General features: G+C 39.5%; 1 protein-coding gene across 2 annotated transcripts in view; it reads left to right on the top strand.

Annotated features, from left to right (window-relative positions):
- The window catches only part of LOC102092424 (potassium voltage-gated channel subfamily KQT member 1), a 492070-nt gene that overhangs the window by 414378 nt on the left and 55062 nt on the right, over positions 1–22630 (top strand). The window lies entirely within an intron of this gene.

The raw sequence follows: 22630 nt of genomic DNA, 5'->3' as shown, positions 1-22630 counted from the left end.
TGGGCAAGTGAAGTAATTAGGTATTGGAGAGATTTAATTCAACTAGTAATATTTTCATCTAAACTGCACTCTGGTGTTTGTTCTTCTTTTTAATTCTTCAGGGTGTTGGTGGGAAAGAGAGGAGGAGGAATTATTTTGTACCTACTGAGCAACCATAATTATTAGCATTTTTGCTTCTTCTGTTCAACATAAGCTTTCAGCATGATGTTGTGAGTTGCAGTGGTTTTTCCTTATGTGGGTTTTGTCTGTAAGAGAAGAACATTGTCTAGAGCTGTACATACGTGTCAGTCTGAAAAAGGGAAAGTCCTGGTCTTTAAAGAGCAATGTAAAGGCAAATGTGTATTGCGGATTGCTTCATATTAGGAGAGATATCCAAATTACTTTTCTAAATGCAAACTTGGGTCAATGTTGGATGCAGCCACAATAGGCAGCCTCTTCCCTTTCACCTCTCAAAGTAAGGGCCCCGCAGCAACTCAGGGGTGATGGGTGGTTTGGTCTCCCCCTCTCCTCACCCCACAATCCCTCCCTAGCACCAGCCTGTTTGCAGGCAGATGGCCTCTCTACACTGCCTCATGCATCTGGCATTAGTTATTTACACCCGGTGTGGAAATATTTATGCTGGATTACAGGCTCTAGATAGCCCTACCTGAGCACCATCAAACACACATTTCTCTAAACAGGACAACCCAAAGAGCAGATACTCAGTGCTGCATCAAACACTTGAAGGTGGTGAGGTTTACTTACGGTCTTTATTTGACTTCTACAGCATATGGACCCTTTCTATCAACTTCAGTGGGATTTTAGTCAAGCTGTGAATAGGTGCAAAAATGCCATTACCTGTGAAAACATGCACATTAACACCCAGGTCTTGCAAAGAGTAATTCCCATATTAAAATCTGCTTCAGCTATGTCATCTCTGTCAGCTGCATTATTACTGCAGTTATTTCAGCAGGCAGTCCCAGACCTTGCCACATAAATGTGTGCAAGACTGGGGCTCTTATGATGCCTATCAGTAATTGCTTCCTTGTTTTTGTCCTTTAATTGCTATTTTCTGACAGTATTTAATGAGCTGCTTTCAAAAGTTTAAAAAAAACTTGTGCATTGAATTTTCTTTCAGTTTGGAAGTGAAGCAATTTGTCCTTCCTTTGTTTCTTTAACACTAAGTAGGTATTAAAACAGAATTGTCCCTAAATATAAAAGTATTAAAAAAAAAAAAAACAAAAAAAAAAAAAAAAAACAAAAAAAAAAACTCACCAAAACAAAACCTGAAGGAAATAGACCTTTCTGCAGTTGTCAGTAGATACATTAGGCTCATTAGGATCTCTGTAGTAGCAGAGGGACCATATATCTCTACCAGCTGAAATTCCATCATTTTATCCTTTTCCTTCTTTTGACAAGATGTGTTTCCATTGAAACAATTAAGAAAATTTCATTTTACTTTTCTGAGCTCTGTATCTGCCAGTGTTGTCCCTCTGTGATGATGAGGACTTTTTGAAGTCTATCAAAGAGATATACTGATGGTTGAAATAAGAAAGACGCCATGTGTTATTTGGGTAGAGTAGCTTATTGTCTTGCAATAGTTTAGAAGAGTTATGATGAGGTTTTCCCCTGATGTTATTTAAAGAAGAAACAGAGTTCATTAGAGACAAGCCTTTGCCAACATATACTTTCTAAACCATAAAAAAGTCACATGGTTTTATCTTATTCCCATTGAACACACTTTTTCAAAGCCAAGACAAGAGCATCCTGACAACAGAGTACGTATCTCAGAGTAATTGTCCTAGCGCTCTTTGTGTCTTGGTGCACTCCTAAATCAGCATTGACAGATGTTGCAAGTAGTTGTCAGGAAGATAAGAAAAGGGGGCTGGTTCAACAGCTGAGAATAAATCTTGTGTATTTTAACTACATAAAAGAATCAGAGGCAAACGCTATGCACAGCTTCTCTTACATATAATCTGAATGGAATTGCTGAAGGATTGCCACAGTTGCATTGTTAAAGGTTTCATCTTCTGACACAATGCATAATACACATGAAGAATCCAGCAACTAGGCTTACAAATTAAAGAGGACTATTATGTTGGTGGTGATAAATCCTCAGGAACTTCAGTTTGGGACAGCAGTTTTGTATGCATGGACCAAAGCAATGCCCTGGGAGCTGTAGAGACATCAGGCTCCTCTGAACACCCACGGCAGGTGGAGGAAGAGATCCTTGGAGTCCACTAATACTTTCTGATTATAAGTGACTTGCACCACTGGCTCTTTCACATCTTTTTTTAATTTCATTTCATGCAGACTTGAGCTGCAACAGGCAAATCCTTTCATTCTGATAGTACAGACATTTTCTTCTGTCAGTACGCCTGTTTTTCTGCTTATCTGTTACCTCACTGAGTTACATAAAGGATAGGTTGATAGAATATACAGTTAATATGATAAACATGTAAGATCAAAGTGTTAATGAGACTCATTCTTTTTTGAACAGTGGTAACAACCACCATTAATTTAGGATTATGGATGGTAGTCTTTAGTTGCTACAAAATTATTGATGGTACACAAAACTATAATGATGGTGAAGAACTTCAGCTGTCAGGTTAATATAATAGCAGACTGAGATCAGTGTCAGTAAATGCAAAATAATACTTAATAAGAGGAGAATGAACTCTAAGGATTTCTACACTGGGAAGTCCCTGCATGAGCAGCTAGCAGCCATGAAGGATGGCTTGGAATACTTCTCTACCATGAGGCCAGCAGTGAAAAAGACATTTGGGAGTTACTGGGAGAGAAATGAAAAGTGAAGATATATTGCATTATATTCCAGTATAAATCCATGGTGACCCCACACTGTGGATCCCAGGTGTGGTTCTAGAAAGACTATGATATAACTAGAGAAAAAGTACAGCTGGAGAGCAGGAATGGTCAAAAGCATGGGCGGTTTCTGTACAAAATTATGTTCAGCAGAATAGGACTCTTCAGCCTGGAGGCATTGGATTAGGCCCATCAGATCAAACATAACATATGGAAGAAGAAGGAGAAATGACCATTCCCTCCTTCCAATTGTACAAGAAATAAGGCACAGCAAATGAAAACAGCAGTTATCAACCGAATCAAAGAAAATAGAATCATGGAATCATTTTGGTTGGAAGATATCCCCAGGATCACCAAGTCCAACCATATGCTGTGTTTGTGACTAATATGTTGAACTTACCACTGCAAGATACTTTAGATATGCATAAACAGGATCAAAGTGGTAATGCAGATGAATTAACAAAAGCAAGCTGTATTGAGTGCTCTAACAGCATGGTTACAACCTTTGGTCACAGTTTGCTGGGAAAATAAAATAGGGAAAGCAAACTACTTTTCATTGTCTCTTCATGGATGCTGGTAGATACAGGATGTATGTATAGATGGACTTAGAATATTCTTATATGTAACAGACAATGTGCTGTTGGATTTCTTTCACAGATTTATTTCCTGCACTAACATCTCTGGAAACTCTCATAAGGTTTTCTATCAGCAGCTCTAGGATTTGCTGCAGGCTTGCAATGGGAATGCTTGTTGAGTGGGTTGTGTTAGCTTCTATACCAGACTTCTTTTCTTCTTTCATCCTCTTTAAGCATATTTTACCCTCCTTAATTAACAATATTTTACTCACACGCACTATATGACTGGTGTAGTACCTCTAGGCTGCTTTAGACTTAGCACTTACTTGTCTTTCTTTTTATTTTAAATTTTTATATTGTATATCCCGCAGAAGTTGTAATCTCTCCTAGCTTCAGGTATATTCTGCAGTCTTTTCTACCCACTTGGCATCCCATTCTCCAAATTAGCATGGCAATAGTACATTTCCCCCTAGGATCATAAGTAAAGCATGGAGCTTCATAGATGTTTTGTTGCATGGAAATATTCACATCTTAATTTAAGACTAAGCCAAACAAAACCTGGGGAGTGGCATGGTGGGGATTCAGCCTGTGTGTTGCATTAAATGTGACTTATTTCCAAGATGCATACTCACTTATCTTTTGTGGGTATAGTGTTGGTCAGGACATATGACACAGAGATTAAATGAAATTTCCTCTTATTTTCTTTCTGCATCTGAGGTTTCAAAGTGTTCAGCAACAATGCAGCTTCACGTTTTCCACTATCACACCTCTCCTTGCTTCTTCTAGAAGAATAAATTGCCTTATTTTAAAATTAAAATTTCTTTAAAAATGGTTTGGAGAGGATCTACCAAATTCCCTGACCTCCTTCACAGCAAGGTCTCAGTAAGAATTGTGCTGGCACAGTTCAGGGAGTCAGAAAAAGCAGGATACAGGCTTGAAACATCTTGTATTACTGCTGAGACCAAATCATGTGTCCTGAGATTACCACTTCACTGTATACTTCTAGAACAGTTATCAAATCAAAGCTAGCAAAATATACTTATAAAATTATAAGATGTTGGCCATAATATGCATCCTTTTCTAGCACATCTAACAAGAAAATTGATTTAATGATATCATTCAGACTGCAAGCATCTGTATTGGCCTGTGCTGGAGGAGAAGATACCACATTTAAATATTTACTAAGAGAGGGATAGTTTTGGCAACTACAATGTGATTCTGGCATTAAGGGAGCTGGAGCTATGACATCAGCCTCCTGTCTGAACTTGGTAAAAGCTCTAAATGATTCTTCTTTTTTATCCCAAATAATAATAAGGGTGTTCGTGTTTCCTTTTACATTTCACTTATCTTGGCTCTATGAAACATTTAGAACAAGTGAGTTTCTGCGGCAGCTAGCACAGTGTTTATGGATCATTGGTTGCCACCATAAGGAAAACACTAACACCACGACTTGCTGTGCCACTTGTTTTAAGACAGCGTTACACATACTGACTAGAAATTAATAGGATGCAGCTGAAAACTTGGAAAAAAGTACACTTCTTCCCCACTCCAAAAACTACAATAATTTTTAATTAAAAACATGCATGTAGAAATTTAAATACCTTGTTAGGTATTTAGGTAAGCAAAGTGAGGTGTCTGCAGGAAACAGGAATAGATGAACCCTTCAGGTAAGGCACCTCATGAGGAAAATGGAGTAAACCCAGCTAAATTCGAAAGGCAAGAAACCTTAGCAAGCACAGAGTGCCAAACAAACCAGTTCAGAAAAATACTGAGTGATCAGATGAAACAGTATCCTGTGGTCTAGTTGCAATACCTGGAGTTCTTTCTTTCACCCCAGGTCACACAGTAAGAAAGCAGGTGGCCTATTTCTAGGCCAGCCCCCAACCAGTCCTAATGCCAGGCAAGAATGTCAACAAACAACTGCTACCACCACTTGCTTTTTTTCACTTCTTCTAACTCTTCCATAACTAGTGGCAGACGCACAGACAGCATGCCTATTCAGGTCTTCACAGAGGTAAACTGGTCTATGAAAGTAATCCTGTTCATTCAAGCTGGGATCTGCTTTATGCATCATTGAGTGGTTTTATTGCTTTCCCTTAAGCTGGCTAAAATAGTGAAAGAGATTTGATTGTATAGTATAGCTTAACCTGTCCTGTAGCTACTCCATATTGTCCTGGTACCACATCTTTCTGGAGCAGAGGTGGCAACTAGTACCTACCCGAGGTTAAAAAGTGCAAGGTTCCCTTTCTATATTCCAACCTTGACTTGAAACATAATGTGTTTTTCATTCATTCTGGTAATCTGCACCTGTATATGACCTGGAAACCACCCCAGCATTGAGGCCGTATTAATATATCTTGTTACAGATACATAGTGAACTGAAGACATTGAAGCAAATTTAATTTAAGGGGTTGAGGCAATATGACAGTTGTCCTAAAATATCACCATAACTACTTTAAACATTTCAAAGGGAGAAAAGAAACTTGTGGGGAAAAAAAATCACTTCTGTATCATTTTAATTTGTATCTTCCGTGAGCTGCATTTTGAGTTGGCCCATTTTGTGAATCACCTGCCTTTACTGACACCTGAAACAGACATATAGGCTTTTAATGAATACAGATGGTAAGGTACATAGTAAGCAACCATGTCCTTGAGGAGGAGATCGATTAAGCATTTTTCAACACAAATTAATTTTATTCCACCTCCTGCGGAAAGTTTGTTTATTTACAGTGATGTACACAAATACATTTGGAGTTTGGGCTGTCTAGAGGCCAGAGCAACTTTGCCCTGAACAAAAGAAGATAAATACTTGATTTTTTTTCTCTGCTAAAATTGATTTACCAAAAATGATGTCTTTGTTGTACCAGAACTATGGGGAATTTGACCCAAACCTGTGGAGATAAATTCTCTTGGAAAGAAGTATGAAGATGGAACATGGTTATAGGTTTACAAAGCTGGAAAAAGAAAATTTGAAGCTTATCAAATAGCTTAGCAGTTGGAGCATTCTTTTGCTGTAGACAAGATATATTCACAGTCCTTGTGTGGCAAGGCTCATAGGCAGCACCTCCCTCCAGAGACTGCAGCTGGCAAAGAGGAAGTTTGTGATAATGGTGACAGTGACAATGATACACAAACGAAGGTGGTTTGAGGCAGCTACATCAGTCTCTCAGCTCTAGACCCTTAGTTTTTTTTTCCCAAGATTAGGGAAAGATGGAAGCCCTTTTCCTCCTGTTTTGCAAGATCAACTGCAGAACTATGTTATTTTTATTGTGTACATGTTCTTTTAGACTTAAAATGGTAAATGAACTCATATCAAGGCCAGACCTATCTATCTTTATTTCTCAGACAGCAGCAAAGCCTTCTGCCTTCCTTGTGTATGCCAGCAGGCAAGTGTCTGTCAGCCCAATGCTGTGGGAAGCCCATGAGCCAAAACAGCTGCAAACAGGCCTCACAAACATTTATTTGGGAGCCCTTCTTCAGGTGCTGAACCATCAATTAGACTTGCAGTCTCAAGCAACAAGGATAAGTATTTGTAGCAGTGAGTTAGCTACTGAAATACCAAAACTGATTCCTGAGACCTGAGAACAGGGCCTCTTTCACCCTGCAGTGGATGCATTGAACACCAAAATACCTCAACACTGAGTTCAGAAGGTCCCCAAGTTTTGATCACAAAAAACCTCATGACCTCCGCATTAAATTAAGTAAAAATAGTACTCGAGTTCCTGGTTTTGTGGTTATGCTGAATTTTAGAAAGAAACCTCTAGGGAAGTGTCAAAAAAGGAGTCTTGGCACCACAGGAGGGTGTGACTTAGGTGTCGTTATCTTCATTTGACATTACAAAGAGTTGGAGAATATGTGGGTGAGAATACAATCCCTGCAAACTAGTGCATTGATTAAACTTGTCTCTAGAGCTACCTAGGTCTTTCTATAACTAAAGGTGTATTAATCATTTAACTGCTGGTGAGTATCAAGGTGTCCCTAAAACCCTTATACAATGAAGTCAAAACAGCAGAAGAAAAATTATTTTATTCTTCCAGTAAGGGAGCAAGAGGGTTACTTGAATTCAGAAAGAAATACATTGTAATTCTGAATATAAATGACATATTTTGAAAACACTTCCTACATTAGATTAGTCCTTTCTTAAGACAGAAGGGAGAGTTTGATTTCCTTCGGTTCCTTCTTTGGAAAGAATTTCTGCCAAGTCAGATTTGCAAAGGCACGCAACACGGCTATTGCATCTTTTTTTCATAAATCATGTGAAGTTCATATCAGGCAAATGTACAAATCTACTGCTTGGCATTGTACCCTGTACTTTGAGTGAGCCACGTGCCATGGGTGTGTTCAAGTGAAAAATACTGTGTTGATTTTGGATGCTTTATGCTTATATAGATGCATTTTGGCCTGTGTGGGCCGGAAGAGAAAGCAATGACCTGAATAGCCGAGCATGAATCTCAGTTAAAACATTTACACAGCTGAGACCAGGAATCTCTCCTGTGCACAGAAAAAGCAGTTAGAGCTGTGAAATCCTCTCCAACATATCGCTGCTTGAAAGAGCAGCATGAGCAAAGGCTGGTCTGGAGATTACATTTGGAAGAAACACAGATATGTTTCCATTCCCGTCAATGGCTGGTGCACAGCTCTGGTTTTCCTTCCTCCCTTTCATTGAAGTTGACGTCTAACAAAGCAGAGCAGAAGTAAAAAGTAAAAATAAAATCTTCTGAATAAACCACTGTGTTTTAAAATTCATATAGTGGTAGAATTGTTTCTGTAATAAACAACTTGTCCTTCCTTTTATGCCAGAAGAATTCGTGTGTGCACATGTTTACACATACATGTATGCACAGATACACACATACCCTGATGACAAGTATTAATGGTCAGGGCACTTCAGACTGTCCCCTAGAAATGAGCCCAAAGGAAGAAAAAGCCTCTCAACTGACAGTTCCAGTGCATCACATGGCATTTGGGAAGCCAAACATGTTTTGAAAAAATGAGGTGGCAACCCGAATGCTCACATTGAACCAGTGCCTCACATACTCTCTGCAGAGTGCTTAGAGTGGCTACAGGAAGGAGCTCTTTACTCTCCATGGATTTGGATTCTGTGGAAGCAAAGGTAGTTGAAAACTTTAGGTCTTTTATTCTGTGGAAGGCTGGCACCCTTTACATGGAAGATAAATGGAACCTTGTCACTCATTCTCTCAGCAGCCACCCTTTGAGGGGATGTGACAGCTGGTGGCAATAACCCTGCACAGAAAAGCCTGGGACAGGACCAGCAGAATGTCTTCTCAAAATTAAATCACCAAGGGATTGTAGGGTTCTGCTTTAGCAATCACCTGAGACTGTTTGAGCGTGGCCCATAGAACAGCCCTGCCTTGCTCCCAGCCATGGGTCTCCACCACAGCCCTTGTGCTGCCACCGTTAAATCACATCGCTGCATCACCTTATAGATCTTTCTGGTCATTTCTGCGTTACCTCTGTGTTTTGTAGGGTTGCCTTTCAGCCAGAGCAGGTCAGAGCAGGGAGTATGTGCCTGGGAGTGGTGGAGGAGAGCAGATCCACTCCTGTCACAGCAGCAAGATGGTTTTAAATCAACTCAAGTCCCACGTGAAACCACGTTCACAGGCAGAAAGAACCCAAGCAGAGGCCTGGCCAAGAGCCCTGCAGTTAAAACTCCTCTATACATATGACTAGCAACAGCGCATTTTTACTGCTAAAACACTCGCTCTTATCTTCTGGATCTGATTTTTCTCTTTTATGTTCAAGTAAAGAGTGTGCAAAGTAGCTGAAAATACAGATGTCTCCCTCTTGCAATATTCTATCCCTACCAAAATACTAAACACCGAGACAGCACCAATTCAAAGTGCCAGCTACGAAATCACTAATGCGACTTCCTGAAATAAATCTTAGTGCTGTCTGGAGATCTCCCATCCAAGTATTAATGAGGCCCAGCCTTTCTTAGCCTGTGAGCTTCCACAGCACGGCTGTTGCAAGCCAACCAAAATGTTATCTTAAACATACTTTGAACAAGGGTAACTTACTGCCCTCCTCTCTGCACGCTATAGTTCAGTGTATTACCTTATTTCAGATGTCGCCAGTTTCTGCTCCAAATATAAAGAGGTGCTCTTCTTCAGCTCTTCTTTCACTAATATGAATTTGCAGTGCAATGTACACACACACAACTGAAAAGAAAAAAATAAAAAAGTAAAAATACATGATTGCTGCACAAGGAAAAAGAGAAAATACCTCTCAGACAATAGTCATGCTGCTTCATAAACTAGTGAAAGTCTTTGAGATACACTGTATTGAGGGATTTGGTCTAAAGAGCCAGTAAAGAAAATTGTGGCCAAAATATGTCAGAATGTATTGTGTGTTTCCTTATCTCGAGGATAAGTATTTTGCAAATTCTGTTAAAATGCATGAAGTTAAACTCATATAACTCTTCTCAAAATATTTTACATAAGAATTTAGTTAGTCCTATGTTTTCAGAATTAAAAGTAATACTGTGTTATTTTTCTAGCAAACTCACATAAGGTACTGGCATTATGGAGAAAGTCAGTACCATGTATCTGAAACAGCTGTCATGAAGGGTTGTGTATAGAAGTGAGGGGTGGGGAAAGGCTATGTCCAAAAAGAGGCATTTTATTTGGATTTTCTAACAGCTAGCACGTGTTACTGACAACATAAATTAAGTGTTCACTGCTGAAAAGGAAGGCAGTAAGAAAAATACAGATTTAGTAGAAGATCATATTTTTGTTATTTTGAATAACAATCATCACAGGAAAAGTCAAAGAAACTTTACAAAGGAAAACTGACCTTCAGTCTTTCCTAGAAAGACACACCATAGAAAGACATCTGGAAATGACCTCTCTGTATCGTCTTATTAGTCAAGATACATTCAATTATGAGTTCTAAATGTGCATCAGGCCTTGTAGTCTATCTAGTAAACCCCATCTTCTACACAATAAGCACAGGTATCTGTACCTGGCCAGAAATTTATCAGTGTTATAGTGTGACATTACTGTAGTTGCAAAGTATGTAAAGTATGCTTACAATATGGTGACATAATATTACTAGAGAATGCCAGAAGGCAAATACATGGAATATCTGCAGTATCTCTGATGCTGCTCAGATTCTTCCCATCTGCAGTGGAGGTCAAGTCAGTGCTGGACTCAGGGTCTACGTGGCTGTCACCATCCCCTGTTCGACACATTTCCGCCTACCTGGGGAGCTCCTATTAAGGAAGAAACAGTCATGGTCGGTGAGTCGGCTCTGCTGCTATTGTGGATGGTAGGATCAAAGGAACAGAGGAGTTCCAGGAAGTTCACATGCTGCGTGTGACACACCACCACGTAAAGGCTCTTCGACTTAATATAAGGAACTCCTAAAAATATACTAGTGTTGTAACTCCAAAAAACAGCCAGCATACACAAATCTAAAAATAGTGGTCCTATTCTCTCACCACAGGATACCAATAACGTCAGTAGGAGCCCACTTAAAGATAGTGGGAAGTCTATAGGAGTTACTCACATCCTGCATGAGTCCATGTCTCCTCGAAATCCGCAGACATTCCTTTAGGAACATTATTTGTTGTTATTTACCAAACTGTGACATTCAGCTTGTGTATGCTTTCCCGTTCTCTTTTAACTTGTGCTTTTCCTTAAGAGAAATCATCTGAGAGTGATTTAAGCTTTAGTTAAAGTAAGTTTAAAAGTTTGGGACCCCATAGAAATAAAGCTCTAGGAGTGATGACTTTTGTAATTTCTCCCCAATGCTGTATTACCTCAATCCACTGCTGTTATTTAACATGTGTCCAAGACTGGTTTTCACTACATTCTCTTTGCTTGCGGATATTTTCCATTTTTTGTTTGAGAAGTCTCAGAAGCTTGGTCCTGAAACAGCGGACCTCTAAAGGAGTTTAGGTTTGAGCTGGCATCTTTTGTGTTCTCTCTTTTAACAAATCCTCAATGCTAAATGTTAAATACGGCTGTATATAGAATATTGCTTTACTTGCTTCTGTGTGTATGCATTGCCTCTTATATTTCCCATATTCAGACATACAATATCTTTTTTCCCCTGCTTTGCTTTCTGCAGTCCCAGATGGAAAAACTAGTCTCTGTTTTCAATGCTGAAAACACATTAGTTTGCTTTCTAGAAGTACAGCAGAATCTGGAAAATTAAGTCACAAAACATATATCCCTTATTGGGCATGCGAAAAAATTATAACAAGTGTAAAAGGACCGTTCTAGCAATAAGTAAAAGGTACATTGTCACAGCATCATTGCTCCCATTCAGAAATAAATACACTGCCCTTGCTTCACTGTAAGGAAGCACTTATATACAGAGGTTATTCTGTTGACTTCAGCAGAGTCACTTCTGGCTATCATGAAGACACAACAGGCCACAGTTAGGACTTAACAAAATAGCAAGAAGCCATTCAGTTAATGGTTATGGTTATGGAAAAAAGTCCCCTTTTAAATCACTTGCATGGACTTAGTGTCCTACTGTTTTGTGTTTCTGTATTGCCGCACAGTTGCATAACCTTAGATTTGGGTGATATTATTCTTTTCCATTAACATTGGCTCAGTTTCTGCCCTGCAATATTTTTCATGTAACTGTTGCTGAAGTCAATAAGATTACATTGCTGCACAAAATGAGATGGGATCTCATTTACCACATTGTCAAGATACCAGCAATAGTCTTAAAATGATAGTGCTTTTATTATACCTAGTCAGTATGTCTACTGGCTTAATCTGAATATTATAAATACCATGCCAGTAAGATTTGCCTTGGATGATTTTCATATTGCAGGACTTTGTGTTTCAGACACTTCTGCTTGGTATTTTCTATTGGTCCGAAATGACAAACAGCAAGTAAAAATTGTACAATGCTGACAAAACCTGGGGTAACAATGGACAAAGTTTTGTTTCCGGTGATCTTCTCCCTTTGATTTTTGTGGAAAACTAAAAGAAATGGTTTCAAAAAAGAAAGCACCTGAGAACTGGTCTACCCATGTGGATGTGACTCAGGTAGCTGACTTACATGGAAATAAATGCCACAAATACCAGGTCTGCTATTCACTAACTTGCAGTATCACTGTGTCCTTCATCAGAGCAGCCGTATGCTCAGTTAAAATATGTAATTAAAACTGGTCAAAACAGAGAAAGAAGTACGTGCCATCATAGCCCCTGAGGACAGGTGGACTCCTTGAGACCTGGCTAACATTAGGAGGTAGGAGGGGAAGGATGGTAGGACAGATTAATATGTCAATGTGTAAAAAAAGTACACCAGCCTCAGTAGACTATGTCAGCCTTTCCTTGCTCACTGTGTATCCTGTGTTCTTTGGCCACCAGAGGATGGATATCACCAGGCTTCTGTGCTTTACTCCTACTCTTCCATGGCTTATCAAACCTTTCAGCAAAATTCAGATGACATCCCTCTTCTGCCCTTCAACTGCTGATCTAACACTGGATTCACTTTTTTTTTGTTTTAATCTTTATTTCCGTGAAGAATGATTTGATTTCCAGAAACACACATCTTCTTGATCAGTTTTATTGTAAGCACAGGAGAATGTGTATAAATATAGAAACCTGTTTATTTCAAGATATTTTTTCCACACTGTATCCGGTCAATGGTTTAGATTAGAATTTAGAGAGTTGAATGAAAACAGGGCTGCAGTGCTGCAGAGGGTGGGGAAGGAGCTGTCTTCCCATTATTTGAATTGTCTGCCTTCTTTACATAAACTAATAGCTACAGTGAAAACATCATGTTCAGCAGCCAGTGGTTTGTTTTTACATATCTAATTTGAAAATTATTACCTTCTCATTTTTTTTAAGGATTTATGTCTTATAGATCTTTCCATAATCACCCAAAGACCGAATTTGTGTTTTTCAAATATATATGCCATGATTTGTCTTATGTAATTTTTATCTCCAGCTGACATGGACACTTACTTTCTTGAGGAAACCAGAAATACCTTTGGGTCGAAAGGGCCTTAATTGCACCTGTTCATCTGTGAGAACATAATTTGAGTTTACAGAGAAAGGAAAGAATTTACCATAAATAAGGTGATCAAGATGATAAATTTATTTTCTTACTGGTGTTTTGAGCAAAATTACATAGACCTCAACACTCCAGATGAAATGGAAAAAGTTAGTAAAAAGAAAGGAAAAGTCACAAGAGATTTAGAACACGCCTTAAACCTTCTTTTAGCAGCTACCCTTAGGTACAGAAGAATGAAGAACAGGAGTAGAGACCTTTAACACCGTCTGAAACATTATGTGTATTCCAGGATCACACAGACGGATTTGAGAAGGACACAGCTTTTGTTCTCACTCTGCTCTACACAGGATCTTCAGGGAGACAAATCCTTGTGTTTTAGGCTTGTTTGGACAGTGGTCCCATTTATTTTATTCTGGACCTTGATCAAGGAGGTCTAGGGTCTACAAACAAATTTTTTTCCCTAAAAAAATATTTCCAACCTGAGAAACTGCCAAGGCTTCCTTCAAATTTCTAGGTGTTCTAGTCAGGCAACTGTAAACTAAGCCTCCAGGTTCTGCTATCGTAGCCATCAGATCGCTGCCAGCACCCCCAGAGTCACCAACAGCTAAAAAATACATTCTGAAAGCATGACTACAATATGCAGGTCTGATCTACAGCCATTTTGGGAAACTGGGGAACTAGAGAAGGCCCAGCAAAGGACACCAAGGATAAGTGTGTGTTTCCACCACACAAGCAACATAGAGTAGCAGCCCTCCCTCCAGAAAAGACATGACCAAGGCTAGATATGGGAGAAGTCTTTAAATTTAAAAATGAGGAGAGACTGCAGTTAACCATTAATCACTAAGTTTTACAACACAAATGATAGGGCACAAAAAATTACATTAGCAGGTTGCGAGGAAAAAAAGCTCTGTGTTTTACTGGGCATCATATAGTAACTTTGTGGAGCCTATTGCCATGGGACAGTGAGGAGAGGGATATTTGAAGAGGTTCAAAGAGACACTGGACAAATTCACACCGGAAAGCTCTATCAGTAGGACATGACTGTCCATATTGAACATACATCTCAGGAAGTCCCTGAAGAGATGATTACCCAAAATGGGAGGCCAAACAAGGAAATGAATAATGTTATGCATCCTCAGTTTTATACTCTTCCATAAACATCTGCTGTTGTCCACTGCTGGAAACAGAAGACATACTAGGTGGCCATTGATCTTCTGTACTACAGTCCACTTCCTCTTCCTTTTCTTGTGGCATATTCTCCATCTTTAAAAGGATCATATTTACAACTGGCCAAAGGCCTGTGATGCATTATGTTTTTCTTAAAAGCAACATATAGGCTGCACAGATCTGGGTAAATTAAGACACACTTGCTAATCACACTGGTGCTCTCTCCTCATTGCTGGCTGCTCCTTCTGTCTTGCATCAGTGTCCTCTCAAGATTTCAGGTCACCTCAGATTTACATGGCTTGTGTTGTCTCCCTTTGAGTCTTGCAATAAGATTCTTGCAGCTCTAGCATGATCTTCCCAGAAAGGCATATACCCTTTTCCCCTTCCATCCTCCATAAGATGTCTGTCTCTGCAGGTTCTCCTGAGGTTTACATGCTGACTCAAACACCTGACTACTTCTCCTCCTTCTTGGGCAGTGTCTACTTCCTTGAGCACTTGTTCTCCCCAGAAAAATTTCAGAAAAATGGTTCTCACTAGAGAGAAATTACTCTTTTATTCTTCGTGAGCCTGGTACAACCCAAACACAGACGGCTGTTAATGCCTGGTCTATTCCCAGGCAGAGGCACTCGTGGCATTCACTCTTTCCTTTACCTATTGAGTGTCAGCTTCAAGGCTAGTAAAAAGTTATCACAACACTTGAAAGCAGTTCTGAAAAACAAACAGGAATATATATCTGTTCCCCATACAAAATTTAAAATATAGTAATCATCATACCAACCTAAGGCTTGCCCCTACTTGCAGCAGCAATATGTTGTATTTGAACATAAGCAGCTGCTATGGGGCCTGATCCAACTCCCACATAAGTCAGTGAGAGCCTTTAAATTCACTTCAGTGGGAGTGAAGCCTCAGCACTTCGTTGTATTGTGAACATTGACATTATATGCCATAAAAATGATGCTTCTGTTTTTGATATGAAACCACGCAATATCAGTGACAGACTGATTGTTGAACAGGGGCCCTCAGTGCTACTGTTTTGAAAATAATAAGTACAATTCATTGCAATTCTGTTTGTTATTCCTAGTGTAAAAATAGATCAGTCCAGCCAATGGGATTAACTACTCCATTATTTCTTGACTGCTTTCTTTATTGTTGTTGTTGGTTTTAAATAGTTTTCCTGCTCTGTTGCTAAAGATGAATTCTGGTAAATATTTATTCTTACACTTGCCGTAAACATATTCCTTTCCCTGCAGGGCACCACGCAGCTCCAGATGTGCAGAACTGAACCTTTTCAAAAACAAAGGGGGCCCCAAGGGTAGCCACACAACAGAGAGGGGGCAAAAGCCTTGTTGCATCTTTAAGAAGTTGCTGCGTGTGGCTTTGCTGAATGCAGCCATCTCAGATCTTAGGGATGTTTGACTTGGCTGCAGCTGAAAAGAGTCAGGATGAAGAATTACAGACAGGAAAAGGGTAAAATCTTGCCTCTTGAAAAGTCTTGATAGAATTTGAGTGCGTTTCTCCTTATACTTTATCGGATTGGACTCTCTGAGCTGAAACTGCCAGAGTTCATACCCAGGCCTGTCACTGTCTTTCAGAAGGGCGGTCAGACCATGTCATGAGTGTCATCTGTGCAGGGAGGTCTCCCAGCCCCTGGTCTCTGACATCAGGAGAACCCAAATAGCTGAGCAGGAGAGGCACAGGGCAGGAGCTGTGAGCATCTTGGTGCACACAGGGCAGTGAACTGGTAGTGACCCTGAACACTGATGCCAGCTTTTCCCGCAGCAGCCCTGGGCAGGTGCAGCTGCCATGTGCACACCAAGTCCCTGCATGAAGCGACTTGTGTCATTAGCCTCACCACCAGATCTGATGCCCCAAACTGCTTCACTCTCCCTCCTCTCCCCATCTACCGCTGTTCATTTGAGGGTCTTCCTTCTTTCCTGGCTAGGGCCATTCCTGCTTATTACAGCCCGGCTCCCTTCAGTAGTCCCACTTCTGGCACTGCGGGGAGGGGATAACTTGTCCTGCAGAGCTTGCAGGCTGTAGGAACACCAACCAAAGGAGCAAGAGATGTGTTACCCAAGCAAGTCACACTGCCATGTGCTGGTGAACAAGCACAGTGAACAAGCACAGTATCACTGAAGTACCCACAACTTCATGAACTCAACTGGTTTCTCCTATCTTGACCATGACATTGATCTTTCTGAAGGGAAAGGGACCAGTGTCCCACTGGAGAAATATGTACTTAGTTGCATGTACCCTACCGTGAGAGGATTTGGGACAAAATTGTGTTTGACTCACTGAATAAGAGAAATTTTTCCTTTCGCCTTTTTGTGGCAAATGAGAGCCACGTTGACCATCTGAGGCCATAACAGACTTCCAGAGCCTTTTGGGTGCCTTTAACATAACTACCAGTAGTAGCAGTAGTGGATCAGGGCTGGCATCAGCTTATGGAGGTCAGGCCCGAGACGTAGCCACCTGCCCTTCCAAACCTGGCTGAGCAGGGCTGGCCTCACTCCACTGGCCTGAACATGAAGGGCTTTATTCCTCATGTGTGTCCTCTGCAAAACACAGGGACCTAATGAGGCAACCCACAGAGACGTGTAAAGAAGCCTAAGTTCTTAACAAGACTGAGTATATTAATGAAAAAGGATAATTTTTTCTGTCTTCATTATTAATGTGCATGGCTTGGCTGCAGAAACTTAATTTTTTGTCTAAAAATGGAAGCAAGACCTTCTTTCAGTGATATTTCTCCTTTTTCTTTGGTGCTTTGAAAAACAGCAAAAGCCAGGTGGAGTCACCCAAATTCTAGGCAGATACAGCATGTTTCAAAAAGATGGACCCAATTTGAAATCCAGAATGCTTTGAAATTGGATTCAACTTTTTGAAACACCCTGTGTCACATAACTGTTTGTTATATGAACAAAGTGACTGATGGATGACCTTCTGAACATACCTAAGTTACTGTTTCCTAGCACACATACAAATTGAAGCAGGAAACAGATTTCTAAAACATGAAAGCAAGATTCGCTTGCTTATCTCATTGTATTCTAATGTGATTTGAAGTAAACAAAAGACAACTATGGGCTTTGTTATCTTAACTGTTCTGTACAGCCAACACAGAGCTGGATTGCACTGCGTGATTGAACATAACTCTTATTGGCTTGCAAACTATTAACATAATTTTTTAAAATTGCACATAACTCAGGAAATATTTTTCCTAACAGCCTGTCCTGGTCAAGGACAACTTTGTTCAGACCTATGTCACATAATGGGATAAAACGACATCCACAGATAATATTCACCTGATATTCATGTGCTACATCTGTCAGTTCTGCATGCATTTCCTGCATATCACGTAGCTGGGGGTTCTGGAACTTATCTGACTGCATAAATATTTGAATTTTATGATAGGTAGTGATATTAGGGTTCAGTGCAAAGCATGTGGGAGTCCCTGTACAAGTCTGGATTTGTCCTATGTACTTAGTCTCTCTGATAATTTTAGAGAAGCTAGCAGTGAAATACTGTGATACTGAATAACTGTGGGGTTTAGGAGAATAGTTTGTACCTTGTCAGGCTGGACTGGTTTAAGATATTTTGTTTGTAGGTATTAAGAGTCACAGTCTTTTGAGTATTAGGTATGGGTTGAGTAGAGCACAATTTCTGCTACGATGGAGGAAGATGTGTGATAAGTGGAGAAAAACTGGAAAAAGCTAGATGAATATTTGATTTTTTAAAATGTGAGAAAATTCAAATTAATCTGAGAAGATCTGAAAAGGAAAGATTAAATTCTGCCAGCTCCAGCCCTAGAAATAATGCCTTGCAAATGTACCAAACTAGTTACATGAACCAATTTTTACTTGCAGACGCTTTCCTTAGATATGTTCCCACCCTTCCAGTATTTTTCTTTTTAAATATTATTTCCACTAAAAAGGCTAGAGCACATTTGGCTTTTCTGATTACACACACGTGATGGCATGATGCATTTTGATGATGTTTTTTCAATATTCATGACAGACAGTCCTACCCTCTAGGCAGTAACTCCCTTTGATTTCAGGTGAGATTTTTGCCTAATGATCAGGCCCTGAGGTGCTTGGCTCATCAGTTACAACATAATCAGCTAAGAAAAATTTGAATTGATAAAAAGCAGGAATAATGGCACAGACTGCTGGCATAGCAAATACACTTCAGAGTGTATGTGTAAGAAGCATATGTCCCTCAAAAAAAAAAAATTAAAAGGCAATTAATGTTGTGCATGCTACTGTGTCATCAAGTCACAATAAAACACTCAAGGAGGGATTCAGATAATCTTGTCAACTGCCAAATCAATATAGCAACTCTTTCAAGTTGCTGAGAGAACACTGATGAAAGTAAATTCCCAACATTTTATGGGACTGAGCCCTTAAAGAGTTTGTTTCCATTCAGGAAATCCTACAAATCTACCACAGAGCTTTGAAATTAGGTCCCCGTGCCAGGACATCCACATCCTGACATCTGCAGCCACATAAATGTGCCCCAGTGATGTCAAGTAGATGCTACGTGGGCTTAAGGATAGGTCGGTACGGAGACCACTGTAGCAGCAGTTCACAGATAATGGACCACTTGTGATACTTGGGGTGGTAAACCAGATGATCTAAAACTAACCCATGGAATTATATGAACCAAGTACAATATGTAATATTTCCAGCTGAAGGTTTGATGGGAAACCATTCCTTCATACCATGGTATGAAAGAATTTTGTAAGATGTCATTAAAACATCCAAGTAACTGAAGTCCCCTGCTTTGGGCAAAGCATTCTCTGATTGAATGTCTACACTTAACTAGTGTGAATCAGTGCACCTCATCCAGTACGTACACTGCAAGTCCAAGCAAGGCTTCTCAACAAAGCAATTTTGAATGGCTTCTAAATTTAAGTCAAAGACCTAGAGGAGAAATCTTCCTAGAGAATAACAATAAGTAATCTTAATTAAGACAGATGGTGTAACATTTAGCTTCCTTTCTGTTATAGAAACCTTATGTAGCATCAGACACTGGTTCTCACTTTTGTAATAGGATGTTTTCTGTTCAAATGCTGGACAAAAAGCATCCAGTCCCTGAGACTATTTTAAGGTGGCTTTTAGCCACCAAAGCTCCTAGTGTTTCTTTAAAGTATTTTGATTTTCAGAACAGCATAAATGATGTCACTTATCAATTGCCAAACCTATTCATAATTTCAATAACTTCCAGGGGACTGATTAAATCTGAAATACTTTGGCCTATTTTAAAGGAAGTCTAATCGTGTTTTTAAGTCAGCCTTGGAACACATGATTCTTTATTAACCTAATAAGCCTCCATTATCCCATTCCCAAAGTTCTATTCAAGCCCTGTATTTAGTGTAAAGTACCGTGCACTGGTTAATTAGAGCATATTATCTTGGATGAAAATGCTGAATCTTATTCTGCAGAGTCAGTGCTTGGAGAATTTGTTAATACGCTGCGTGTACCCAGATTGGTTCTTATCTGAGCCTTGGCATGTGTTAGCAGTGCAATTACCTACTTGCAATTGCTGCCTGCTACTTGGCAAAGGGGAATGCTGAACAGAGGGTTATTTCACTAAAGATAGAAAGTGACTCATTTTGATTACTCAGTCATGTCCTCTCCTACTTATGCATGCACAATGGGAAAGTCTGATGGTACCAGAGAAAAGAGAAACAGCATGTGTTCGAGTCAGTTCTCTTATTCACCATTTAGTTGTAGCAAAATTAAAAAGACAATAATTATAATATAACAAGAGGGAGTAATAAGACATTTCACCTTTGCACATTTAGAAGGGAAATCTGAATTTAAAGGGAAATGACAAGCTAAATGTGGCAAGAAGTAAAGGATGTAGATAACTCAATTTCATTTTTGTTTCCCACAGTTTCCAGCCAACTTTGCTTTCTGGTCTTTGTCTTTCTGTTAGTGTTGCAAAAAGGAGGAGTGTTTTTGTCCAAACAGCACCCTGCTTTAAATCAGTGTAATACATTTTACATTAAAAATGCATTTATAAAATACACACTTCCTAATCTAGTCTAGGAAGGCTGAATCGACAGTATGTGTTAGTTAACATTTGTAAAGCCTTCTACAAACCTGGTAGCCCCAGCCCCGTACTTAAGTGACCCAGACCTATGGAAGTCTACTGAGACTCACTGACTTTCAAAATTATCCCTTAAAGACATATTACTTCAAAAGATTTTCATGAAACTGTGTACCAACTATGTCCCGTTTTCCTACTGAAGAAAGTATTATTTAATTGAAAATGTTGCAGCATTAAAAACCATATGGTTAAAAAGTCAGAAGTAAACTCTTTTCCTCTACAGTAATCTATGGTGATTGATGGTCCATTCTTTCTTATGCATTTTCAATGTTAATTAATTTAGTAATGCTCCCTTAATCTAACACAAACTTATTTCAAAAAATTGGGAAACAATTTTAATGAAATATTTTGTTTAATCCCTGTAATGTTTTTACTAATGGTGTCATCAAAATGCATGCATATTTGTGGTTATACATCTAACAATCTTCCGACAATGGCACATCAATGTAGCAGCAACACTTAAAATGAACATTGAGGTGATGCATACTGTGCCCTCCTGTCACACAGCACGTGCAGTAGACATTTTAATCTGGAGAGCAGAATAACAAATCTCCATGCCCTTCATGATTTCAAAATAAAATAGTCTGTTTCAGCTCTCAATAGTGGTGGATCAAGTAGAACACTAACAGCTTCAAAACCATGTAAAACTTTCAAATTATTTTCTAGAACATTCTGAAATTAAACACTTTCTTTCAAAAATGACGTCAGCCCTGAGTTACAGGGAAAGCCCCCTCAGATAGAATCTACAGTAATGATAACCACTTCTTGACCTTCCACCAGTGCACTATGACCATCCCAAAGTCTTCTGCAGTGAAGTTCACACCTCCCATTGCCAAGACAGCTTTCCTCACTGCCTGAGTCCCAACTCCCAAGTCATTCCACTGGGCTTTTGTCGCTGCCCCTTGCAAAAAAAAGGTACAATCTGTCTCCTTGTCCTTGTCTCCTATGAGACTTCCCACTATGGACAGTGTTCAAGACAAGAAATGAGACTGACTGGCAGGACATGGAGCAGCTTCCAAACCAGGGAGGGTGAATGAGGCTTGGAGTGAGGACTGAAGGTTGAAGTCAGGCCCACTACAAATACTTTAGCTGGGCTACATCAAGGAAGGCTGAGCACCCGTGTCTATGATATTTAAGCAGTAGACCTTTCCTAGTGCAGTTTACTTTGGCCGCAGCACATCAGAGCGGCTCACAAAAGCAGTGCAGCTTCCCTGGCAAAGGGGACAGTGACTCCCAACCAGAGAGGCAGCGCTGGGGGGCAGGAGGCAGGAATCCTTCTGGCAGCTTCACTGCCACCACCAGAAAACATGGGCTGAAAAGGTTTGGGCAGAAAGAAGAACTTAAATACACTTTGCAGTAAAATAATAATCAGAAAAGCTTGACATTTTCATTTCAATTAAAAATAGTCTTCTTTTATGAGAACAAAAATCGTTGACCAACAAATTTCCCCCATTGTTACATTTTTCATTAAACAAAACCTCTGATCACTGTTTCAATGAGACTTAAAATTTACAAGGCTTTACATTTCCTTTTAGTACTCTATCTAAAAGCTAGCTCTTGGTGGAAAAGCCTAACAGTTCTCTGCAAATGAGAACATTAAAACATGATTTCAATAAAAAGGTGCATAAAATTCTGCCCAAATGGATACATTTGAAGCTTTCAGAATGAAAATAACATCAAGAATTCTATTTTTTTTTTCCACAAAATTATTTCCCCATTTTCAGCCATCTCTAATTATAACAATAACTTGCAGGTGTTTCCTGTTAAGTTGGTAATAACTGTGTCCTGGGATAATAAAACTCTAGGGTTTGGCCCATTTATCGTATTTAAATTATAACTTAAAGGTGCATCCTGTTTACAAGGTAATAATTATATATGGGACTAAACAAACTCCTCTGGAGCCAGTCCAGTCTATTGTGTTATGTTGGACCCGAGCATGAGCTTAAAGAAACCTTAGATGGATAATGGCATAGGTAGTA

This window comes from Columba livia, chromosome 1, assembly GCF_036013475.1.
Source record: "Columba livia isolate bColLiv1 breed racing homer chromosome 1, bColLiv1.pat.W.v2, whole genome shotgun sequence".
Taxonomy (NCBI): Eukaryota; Metazoa; Chordata; class Aves; order Columbiformes; family Columbidae; genus Columba; species Columba livia.
Note: the sequence above shows the minus strand (reverse complement) of the source record. Positions and strands in the feature narration are given on the sequence as shown.